This window comes from Myotis daubentonii, chromosome 1 (genome assembly GCF_963259705.1).
Source record: "Myotis daubentonii chromosome 1, mMyoDau2.1, whole genome shotgun sequence".
NCBI classification, from domain to species: Eukaryota; Metazoa; Chordata; class Mammalia; order Chiroptera; family Vespertilionidae; genus Myotis; species Myotis daubentonii.
The window spans coordinates 157,468,693-157,478,865 of NC_081840.1; the positions used below are offsets into that span (position 1 = coordinate 157,468,693).

Below are 10,173 nucleotides of genomic sequence, written 5' to 3' on the forward strand. Positions count from 1 at the left end.
GTTTGGCTCAGCGGATAGAGCGTCGGCCTGCGGACTGAGGGGTCCCAGGTTCGATTCTGGTCAAGGGCATGTACCTGGGTTGCGGGCACATCCCCAGTGGGAGATGTGCAGGAGGCAGCTGGTCGATGTTTCTCTCTCATCGATGTTTCTAACTCTCTGTCTCTCTCCCTTTCTCTCTGTAAAAGATCAATAAAATATATTTAAAAAAAAAAAAAAAACCATGGCTACTGGGCTCCTACCTGAAGACTCTGATTCCATTGGATAGGGTCTGTATTTTCATGACAGAAACAGAAAATAAACAAAGTTATAGAGTATGAAGCATCTGGTAGTGATACAAGATATAAGGAAAATAAAACCAGTCATCTTACAGAGCCTGGATCCAGGGAAGAGCCCCCATGGAGGTGACACTGAAGCTGAGATGAGTGACCAAGGAGTCACCTTATGAAGACTTCAGAGAAAAAGTCTTCCTCACCAAGGAAGTAGCTGGAGGAGGCTTATCTTTCTGAAAAACAGAAAGTATGTCTGTGAGCTGCTGCTAACAATTGTGGGGCTGGGGCAGGAATACCAATACAAGCCCATATACCACACACCTAAATATTTACTAGTAAATGTTGTAAGTCAAGCAAACTGTTAAAGGATATATGGTCTATATTGCTACTTTACCAATATACCATCATAATGACAAAATAAAAATTTAGATAAATTTATGGTCTCCATCTGATGGAAATACCAATGACAACTGAATATCAATAACAAATGAGCTTAATTATTATTGCCCATATATGGATGTGCTTGGATGGACCAATGATGCTTGGATGTGTAATAAAATAAAGTGAAGACTTAAATAATTCATAAATTACTTTAAATTTATTCAATTAAACTTGTTTTGTTAGCTTCATTTCAATGAAATTATGTTGTCATAATCAATATTCACATAATTTTGACAGCAGTGATCTAAAAAGTTAAAAATTAAAAAAGTATTTTTACTTAAGATATACATAATTTAAATATATTTTTAATTTTTATTGATTATTTTTAAGAGAGAGAGGAAGGGAGAGGGAGAGCTGAGAGAGGAAAACACTGATTGGCTGCCTCCTGCATGCCATGCCCTCTACTGGGGATGGAGCCTGCAACGGGACATGAGCCCTGAAGGGAATCTACCTGGCAACCTTTCAGTGCCTGGGATGATACCCAACCAACTGAGCAACGCTGGCCAAGGCTAAATATATTTTTATTAAAAACATAAAGTCAATGTAAAAAATATTACAGGTCAACACTTGTTTCATCTATTTTCCAAAAGGTTATTTTTCTATTAAAGTTCAAGTTATAATTAATCTATATCAAAATATGTATTTTAAATTATTTGTTAAAATAAAAATTTTAAATTAAAACGTTAGGAAATTCAAATAAATCTTATGAAATGTTTTGATAAAAATAAAACTATTCACAATTCAAGACTTAGATGTACACTTAGTGGCTATTGTGTGAATTGGTATCACTTTATCATGTTACATCTAGTCCCACATTGTTTTAAAATAAGGTCTTATTATTATTTAGTTATGGGGAGGCAAACAGATCAGGAGACAACTGGCATTAAAAGAGAGCTTGTTATACTCACAGATACCAACAGAAGGGGGCACACCAGGCTGCAGGGCCACATGGGGAGGCGCCAGCGTTTTCAGGATGCGGAATGAGCGAGGGGGAAATGCGAGCCACGGCCTTTATTGTGGTTTCCATGAGGCAGGATCAGTTCTACCTGAATGAATATGATGCAATATGATTTTAAAAATAGGATTAAACTATGATTTAAAAAATACGAGTTAAAAAAAAACGATGAAATAAGAAATAAAATTTCATTTGTTTATTTATAATGTGAATAAAATAAGTAATGCTGCTGTGAGACACAGTTATATATTAAGGGAAAAAATTTGTCCCGGCACACAACCTTTTCAGACGGCGGGTTTATAACAGCATCCCTAGAGAGCAGCAGCGTATAGGACAGAAACAAGTGTTTGCAAATGTAAGTCTAACCAGAAACGCTTGTGCCCAGAATGCTGACGATAAGGTTGAGAACTCGCAGGACAAGTTGTCTGAAAATAGATAAGTTGTGTATGTTCTCTATGATGGCTGAGGGGAACAGATAGTAGCTCCCAGATAGCGGTATTTCTTATGCTTTCATTGGAATTTTGATGTGACCGGAGTTTGATAAATCTTTTAAAACATAGTCCCTATGAGAGCTACACATGTCAGGACATGACATATTGTATCGTATTGAGAAGGTTTGGAAGATTTTAAAGTGGATTGGTCCAAATTAGTAAGCTGGCTACAGATACAGCTTCTGGAATAGTCACAGTCCAGTTGGATTGGCTCCATACTTAAGTCCAAAATGGTAACAGTTTGTAGAGGCACTGCCTTTAGACATTTGTGAACTTGTTCACCCAGGAAGAATTTTGTACTAAAACTTCAGAAAACTTGACACCATGAACACTGTCTGCCCTTAGGCTGAAAGCCATAGATGGTTCATGTGTGTTAGGGTGCCATAACATGGAGGTCGGGGGAATTGGTTTTCCAATGGGGACAAGGAGATTTATTTATTTATGTATTTATTTTGAACACCAACATTGGTGTTTATTTTTATTTTTTAATATATTTTATTGATTTTTTTACAGAGAGGAAGGGAGAGGGATAGAGAGTTAGAAACATCGGTGAGAGAGAAACATTGATCAGCTGCCTCCTGCACACCCTCCACTGGGGATGTGCCCACAACAAAGGTACATGCCCTTGACCGGAATCGAACCAGGGACCCTTCAGTCCGTAGGCCGATGCTCTATCCACTGAGCCAAACCGGTCAGGGTGACAAGGAGATTTATATTAATTTTTGGAATTAACGCAATCCAAAGAAAAATATCACCACATTTCAAAAGCAAAGAGTGAGTACAGATCTGGCCTTTTGGGTTGACATTAACCCATCCCAAGAATTTTGGACTTGACAAAATTGTAATTTTATGAGAAGCCATATACCCCTTTCCTGAAATCCATTTCCTGAAATGAAAGTAAAGGATTTCCAAAATTATGGATTTGAAGACCTAATGGAAAAAAAATTCTCAGGTTTCAAACTTTACGAAATAAACTAACATTGTTCAATTCATGCCCTGATTTCATATTCATAATGTGCATAAACGCTACGAATGGAAGCTGTACAATACCACAATGAAGGGTAAATATAATGACATTAGAAAAGCAGAATATTACAAACATCTTGAGAGTGGTTACTTTAAAAAAAAAAATCACTGTGCAAGAATCTATCCACATTTAGAATCCCTATTTTTGTGAACAGCTGTTTTTCATTATAAAACATAATAAAAGTAAATGTCACTGCCTGTTAAAGAATTTAAAGTTAAACACAGAAAGCAAGACTTGATACCATATTGTCATCTTAGTACAAAAAAAAATACACAGAAAACAAAAAAACCACCCCAAGCCCAAAACTGACAGGTTTCTATGTCTTAATCCAAAGGATAATGAATTACTAAATACAAATACATAACATATAAATTGCACATTATAATTAATCCCATGTTAAAATCCCATGTTTATTTTTATTTCAAGTTGATAATATAAACTCTACTATTATACATATTTCTGTTATGACCTTACAGCAACACATCTGGAAAAACAGAGAAAGATTGAATATATTTCTGGCAGTTGATTTTTCTTATACTCAATCCATTTCACTCATTTATTTCTACCTTTCAAGCCCTGTAGACACCTAAGTGCGTGATCCCTGCTCTAGACTGTGAGTTCCTCATGGGTAGAAACCTGGCAGCATATTAGTCAATTGGCTTCCCCCATTCGTTCATTTATGATTCATCAATAATCTAACAAATACTTCTTGATCACCTACTATCTACTTGGCACAGTTACAAAAAAAGGATAGACAATTCTGGGCCCTGAGATTCCAGTTGGAAACAGACTAAGTATTCACGAAACGTTTGAATTGAATTGATTGGTTGTCCTAGTCCTCCCGCTTTGAAAATGTAAGTCCTCAGTTACCCAATCTACAGAACCCAAGACGTGAGCTGCAACATAGAAGGCAATATAACAGCTTATAAATTTCATCCCCAAGAGAAAAATAATTCCTGTCTGCAGGGTTTGGTTTTCGAACGCATCTGGTACAATGGGAAGCATCAAGTTTTACATTGGAGGTGACTGAAATTTAAGTCTCTGAAGCTAATTAGTAAATTAGCATATAGGCTCACTCACCTGAGCCCCCATCCAAGCCCTCCTTTTTTTTTGCTGCAGAAAGTAAGCTTTTCCCAGGAGATGCAATTGAAAGGTATGTCTGCACAAACACGGCTTTGTCTTCACTGACATCTGAATCCATTTCTGTCTTTGTTATCACGTTTGAAATCCAAAGGGTTATACTTCTAATCCTGGTGCACTTAGGTCCACATTGTTAACTCACTGGTTGGCAGTACACTTCCCTCCACATAAACTTTTCTTTACATTAGTTGTCTTTTAAGACACAGCTGGGTTGATGTCACAGGAAACAGAATGGCAGCTTTTTGTGAGCTATGGAGTTGCACTAGATTTAAAGGCATAGATGAGAATTAGGGATGGTGTAGACGGTTTTGAGGTTGAAATGGCAACTATAGAAAATAAATTGATGAATTCTGACATCTCATTTCAATAAATATTTAATTTCTTATCTTTTTTCTTTTATTTATTTTATACTTTTTATCTTTATTGTTGGAAGTATTATAGATGTCCCTTCCCCCCCTCCACCCTGTATACTGCCCCTCCACCCTCTCCCCACTTTCATCACACCATTGTCTGTGTCCATGGGTTATGCATAAATGCATATATGTTCTTTGTTTAATCTCTCCCCACCCATTGTCTCTTCTCCCCTCCCCCCCCACCCCCCCCCCACCCCCCGCCTTCCCTCTGAGATTCCTCAATCTATTCTATGCTCTCTGTCTCTGGATCTATTTTGTTCATTAATTTCTTATTTTTGCTTAACCCAGGAGAATACAGGTCTTCTATAACTTTAGGTTATTTGCTAAAATTGTAGCAAATAAATGCTACAATGTTATGTTAATCAACATAACCTGGCTGAATTCTAATATAATTCAATGTTATTTTCATAACACTTTATCGAGTGCCCATTATATGCAAAGTCCTGTAGGCAGACAGCTCTGGGGGCAGGAGAGAAATAGAGAGATTTTTCTCAAAACAGAATAAAGAATGAATAGAATTTATTAAGTGAAAAAGATGAGGTACAAAATAGAGGCAATTCGTTCAGAGGTGCATAAGAATGAAACATCATGGTGGACAAAAAGGAAATATAAGTTGTTTGGATGGCTGGGAAGAAGGAAAATAGCAAATCTGAGGCTGCCTGGGGGCTGGAACTCAATCCAGCGTGTCAAGGGTCCAAGCACTATTCAAGGGAGGGCTTGCCTCAGAGTCACCAAGGCGGGGATTTGAAAAAACCTTATTTTTGGGGGCAGCACATCTGGTGATTCAAATTCAGTAGGAGTGGGACTGGGGCCCACTGAAATCCTTTCCAGGTTCCAGTTCAAGATGGCAGGCTGCATACAAGCCTTTGCCTCCCTTCTCCTTTTTCTCCCAACCCAGTTGAAATTATAGTCAAGAAAGTCCAAGATGAATCACCCAAAATAGTGAGGAGAACAGATCCATTGCAAGGGGGGCTGGAGCTGGTAAAATCTATTGCTCAGAGTTAGAAAGAGAACTGCTGCATATGGAAAGCTAAACCCAGTGGAGGAAGCTATGGCCGTCCACTGGCAGAGCTTCAGAGAGGCTGCAGAATTGGTAGAAGCAGGAGTGGGTAATGATATAAAAAATTAAGAGGATGAGAGGAGTGTGTAGGAAACAGCTGAATCCTCCACTTCCAACTCATGAAGAATAACTGGCAGCCCAGCTTCTGACAATGTGGAGTAGGTGCTCTTCGAAAGAGATACTATTTCTAGCCTGATTAACTTCTCCCGGGCTGGGAGAATGGGACCAGCACAGGAAGAGAAGCCCTCCCTCCATTTTCCTTGGCAGCTGAGAGTGAGAATTACCCCACTTTTCTACAAGTGTCCCGAGAAGAAGATATGGAAGGAAATGCAAAAGGAACTGGTGTTCACACACAGTTGTGGCATCACACCCACAGGGCACTCATGGTACATGGTATTCATGGTCATTTCTATTATCTTATTGGGGTGGCATACGAACTTTCATAGGGAACCCCAGAACAACCCAGCCAGGTCTGAAGGTGGCCCTTCAAACAATGGCCATGGGAATCGAACTTTCCCTTTAAATTCTATCTCTTGGGAAAGAAGGCATTCCCTGATAAATATAGTGACAAAAAAAGACCCCCAATTCCCATAACCGGCTTTCATTTGTTACCCTGGCTTGTTCAGTGGAGAAGGGAAGAAACCAGTGTTTGCAGGCTGAGTCGGTGCTAGAAGAACCCAGCACCTGCTCTGGTTCCAAAGGGTACAGTTGGCCTGGAGTCCAGAGTTCAATGTGCTAAGGGATCCAATCCAGGGTATGCAGCTCAGCATCAAGAGAATAAAGACTAGTCACCACTAGAAAGGGTGTTCCTCAGGCAAGCATGCTGACGAGGACACCGGGTGTTGTGAGAGCTCCATCCCAATGGGCTGAGATACACCCAATCCAAGGGGGGGGGGGGGGGAACATAGGGATTTGAGTGGAGGAGTCAGGAGCCTAGTCATCTGAACTTGAAGACATAACATGTACCATGCAAATGCTTCAGGGAGCCAGCCACAGAGGACCTCCCTCCCATACTGGATCTCACTAGATAATTGGTGCCAATCTGGAAAACAGCCTCGAATTTGAGCAGAAAAATATCACTGAACCTGCAGCCTGAACGTCCGCTGCAATTTCAGCGAAGGAGCCAAAGAAAGGATTCTCCTTCTCTAGTACTGAGTAATTAATACACTTTTTTGGCGGGAGGCGGTCCCTAATTTTCTTGAAAGTAAAAATAAATAAATAAATAAAAATGTTCAGTGCAATTGTGTTTTATATCCTTTGCTCTCTAGTGAGGTTTTGTGGCTGATTTTTGCATGTGGCTCCCTGTGGCCTCTAGGTTCTTTCTTCTCCACACCCACTCTCAGAAGCCTTGCCTAAGCTACTGTACATGGATGTGCATACATTTGGTGGGCATAAGGAGAGCTTATGTGTGAGGGGTGTAGTGGAGATTTGAATAACCCCTTTTCATGTGTCTCTAGTGAGTTTAAATTTGCTAGGTTCTGACCTCTTCTCTAGCTTTTTGAATAGAATCATCTCTTGCTCACAAACTTGGCTTTGTTTACCCATGAATAAGGCACTTTTCTGCCTACAGTGTAGGAAACCTGGGCCCAGGACAGACTGGTACAGTGCAACATTCGCACAATCTCCACCCACCCCCAGCTCCTACAACGGACCTTTGAAAACACCTCTTGGATTACCAGCTCCAGTCTTGGGCCATCCAATAAAGAAAACTGGTTTTTGAAAGATTTGATCTGTTTTCATACACCCTCTGCTTTTGAACCACCAGGCACACAGGTATTCTTTTAATGTCTCTGTAAATTTACAATACAATGGAATCTCTCCAAGTGGTGAGATCACAGTTGTATAAATACCAGGGAAATAAACAGAATCTTCCCTTCCTTTCTGGGGCTCTTGGTTACAGGTATACGAATTCTCCAAGAGGTCTTGATTTGAAGGAGCTGTTTATGTTCTGTTTACAGGAGGCAAGCCTAGGTATGATGTCTACTAACCACAGAGTGGACTCAACGAGGTACTTTCTTTGTACTAAATGTGCTTTCTGTGAATAGTTCTCAGTCCACTCATAGCAACAAGGCAAATGATAAGAGCTTATGTTGTGAAATGAATTGCCTCCCCGCACACCACCCCCCCATAGCCCTATCACCTCAAGCCGAGATTGATCAGTCAGGTCTATAGATCATTGTCCACCTTCTGGAGGACCAAGGAGGGGGCCTGCACATGCCCCTGGTGGCGGAGGGGGGGTTGGGGGGGCGGTGCTAGCAGATTTCCACCCACCTACTTCTACAGGTCAGAGGCTGTAGGCCCAGGGCCCACATCTGAGGGGTCAGGATAATTCCAGAACCTTGTGTGGGATGGCTGCCGACATTCTCCTCCTCTCAACTGTTCACCTGTTGAGAACTTGGAAAAGACTAAATGTTACAAGCTGTATTCCTTCACCTGCTTACAGATACTTCAATCAGAAATTACCCCTTGTAACGAGAGAGGACTATGGTAAAGCCAAATTAATAAAACAGTGATGGGTAGGGAGGCTGAACAGTATCAGAGAGGAAGAAAAGCCAGGAGCTAGGGGCCAGCTGTTGGGTTGGAAGCTAGAACATTGTATCAATGAAGACATTGACACCCATAAGAGAGAGTAAATAGGCAGAAGGTATAAGAGGAACAGCTTGAAAATTATCTGCATATCTTTTGATCTTCTCTCACAGGAGGTGAAATCTCATTCCCATCACCTTGAATACAGACCAGCCTCAGGGCTTTGCTTGTGAAAAAAGATAATGTATCAAACAGACTTTTAAACTACAGTGGGAAGGTAGGAGAGGGTTGGAGGGGTAAGAGATCAACCGAAGGATTTGTATGCATGCATATAAGCACAACCAACAGATGCAAGACACTAGGGGAGTGGGGGGGGGAGGGACAAGGGCAAGTGTGGGGGGTGGGGGAGGAGTAGGGGAAGCTGGGGGTAGGTTAGTGGGGGGAAAAAAGGAGACATATGTACTACTATTTGTAATACCTTAAACAATAAAATAAAATTTTAAAAAAGTGAACAGATAACTCATGGAATGGAAGAAAATTTTTGGAAATCATCTTTCTGATAAAGGTCTAGCCTAGTATCTAAAATATAAAAATAACACTTACTACTCAATAACAAAAAGATAAATAACTCAATAATAAAATGAGCAAAGAATCTAGATAAACATTTCTCCAAAGAAGATATACAAATGAACAATAAGCAAATAAAAAGATGCTCAACATCATTAACCATCAGAGAAATGCAAATCAAAACTACAATGAGATACCACTTCACACACAGTAGGGTTCTTATAATCGAAAAGACAGAAAATAACAAGAGTTGCTGAGGATGTATGCGATTTGAAACCCTTGTAGACTATTAGTGGCAATGTAAGATGGTGTGGCCACTTTGGAAAACAGTCTGACAGTTCTTCAATTAAACATAGAGGGACCATTTGACCCAGTAATTCCACTATTAGGTACATACCTGAGAGAAATGAAAATATACATCAATACAAACACTTGTACATAAATGTTCATAGCAATATTATTCATAGTAGACCAAAAGTAGAAATAAATTTCCATCAATTTTGAATAAATTAAAGGTACCCATACAATGGGATCGTTATTAATTATCATTATTCAGTAATTAAAAGAATGAAGTACTGATAAACACTTCAACATGGATGAACATTGAAAACATTATGCTAAATCAAGAAGGCCAGGTAAAAGTAACACATATTGGATGATTCTATTTATATGAAGTGTTCAGAATACGCAAATCTATAGAGACAGAAAATGTATTCATGGTTATTTGGGACTAGGAGATAAGTGGGTTGGGGTGATAGCTAAGGAATATAGGGCTTTGGGGGAGGGAAATGACAATATTCTAAAACTCATTAAAAAAAAAAAGATAATGCAGCAGTGGTGATATTTCCATGGCTGGGTTTCTTCCTGATTCTTGCCACTCATCTTTGGAGCCCTGATCCACCACATAAAAAACCTGTCACTGTGAAGCCAGCATCTTGGAGAGACGATGTAGGGGTAGCTATGCCTGGTAACCCCAGAGAGACCAGTACGGGTTCTTGAGTCTTTCCAGCCAAAATGCCAGATATGTGGACATGGATGAGCCTTCAGAAGATTCAGAAGGCTGCAGCCTGAAGTAGAGTGAGGCAGAAACTACCTACCCCCTCCCCAGCCCTGCCCAGAGGCCAGTTTCCTGAGGAACATACATTTTGTTGCCATTGAAGGCACTGAGTACTGGGGTGGAGAGTTCCGAAGTCATAGAATAGGACAGGGGAGGTTAGGATTAAATAAGCAATGGTGCAGGGAAGTGTTGGAAATTAATCCTGATTGGGGATGATGTGGTTCCCA

The 10,173-nt window shown here is 40.1% G+C and overlaps 1 pseudogene; it reads right to left on the reverse strand.

Moving 5' to 3' along the window:
* The window catches only part of LOC132237426 (protein S100-A16-like), a 46,676-nt pseudogene extending 42,292 nt beyond the window's left edge, over positions 1-4,384 (reverse strand).
* Positions 4,385-10,173: the final 5,789 nt, after the last annotated feature.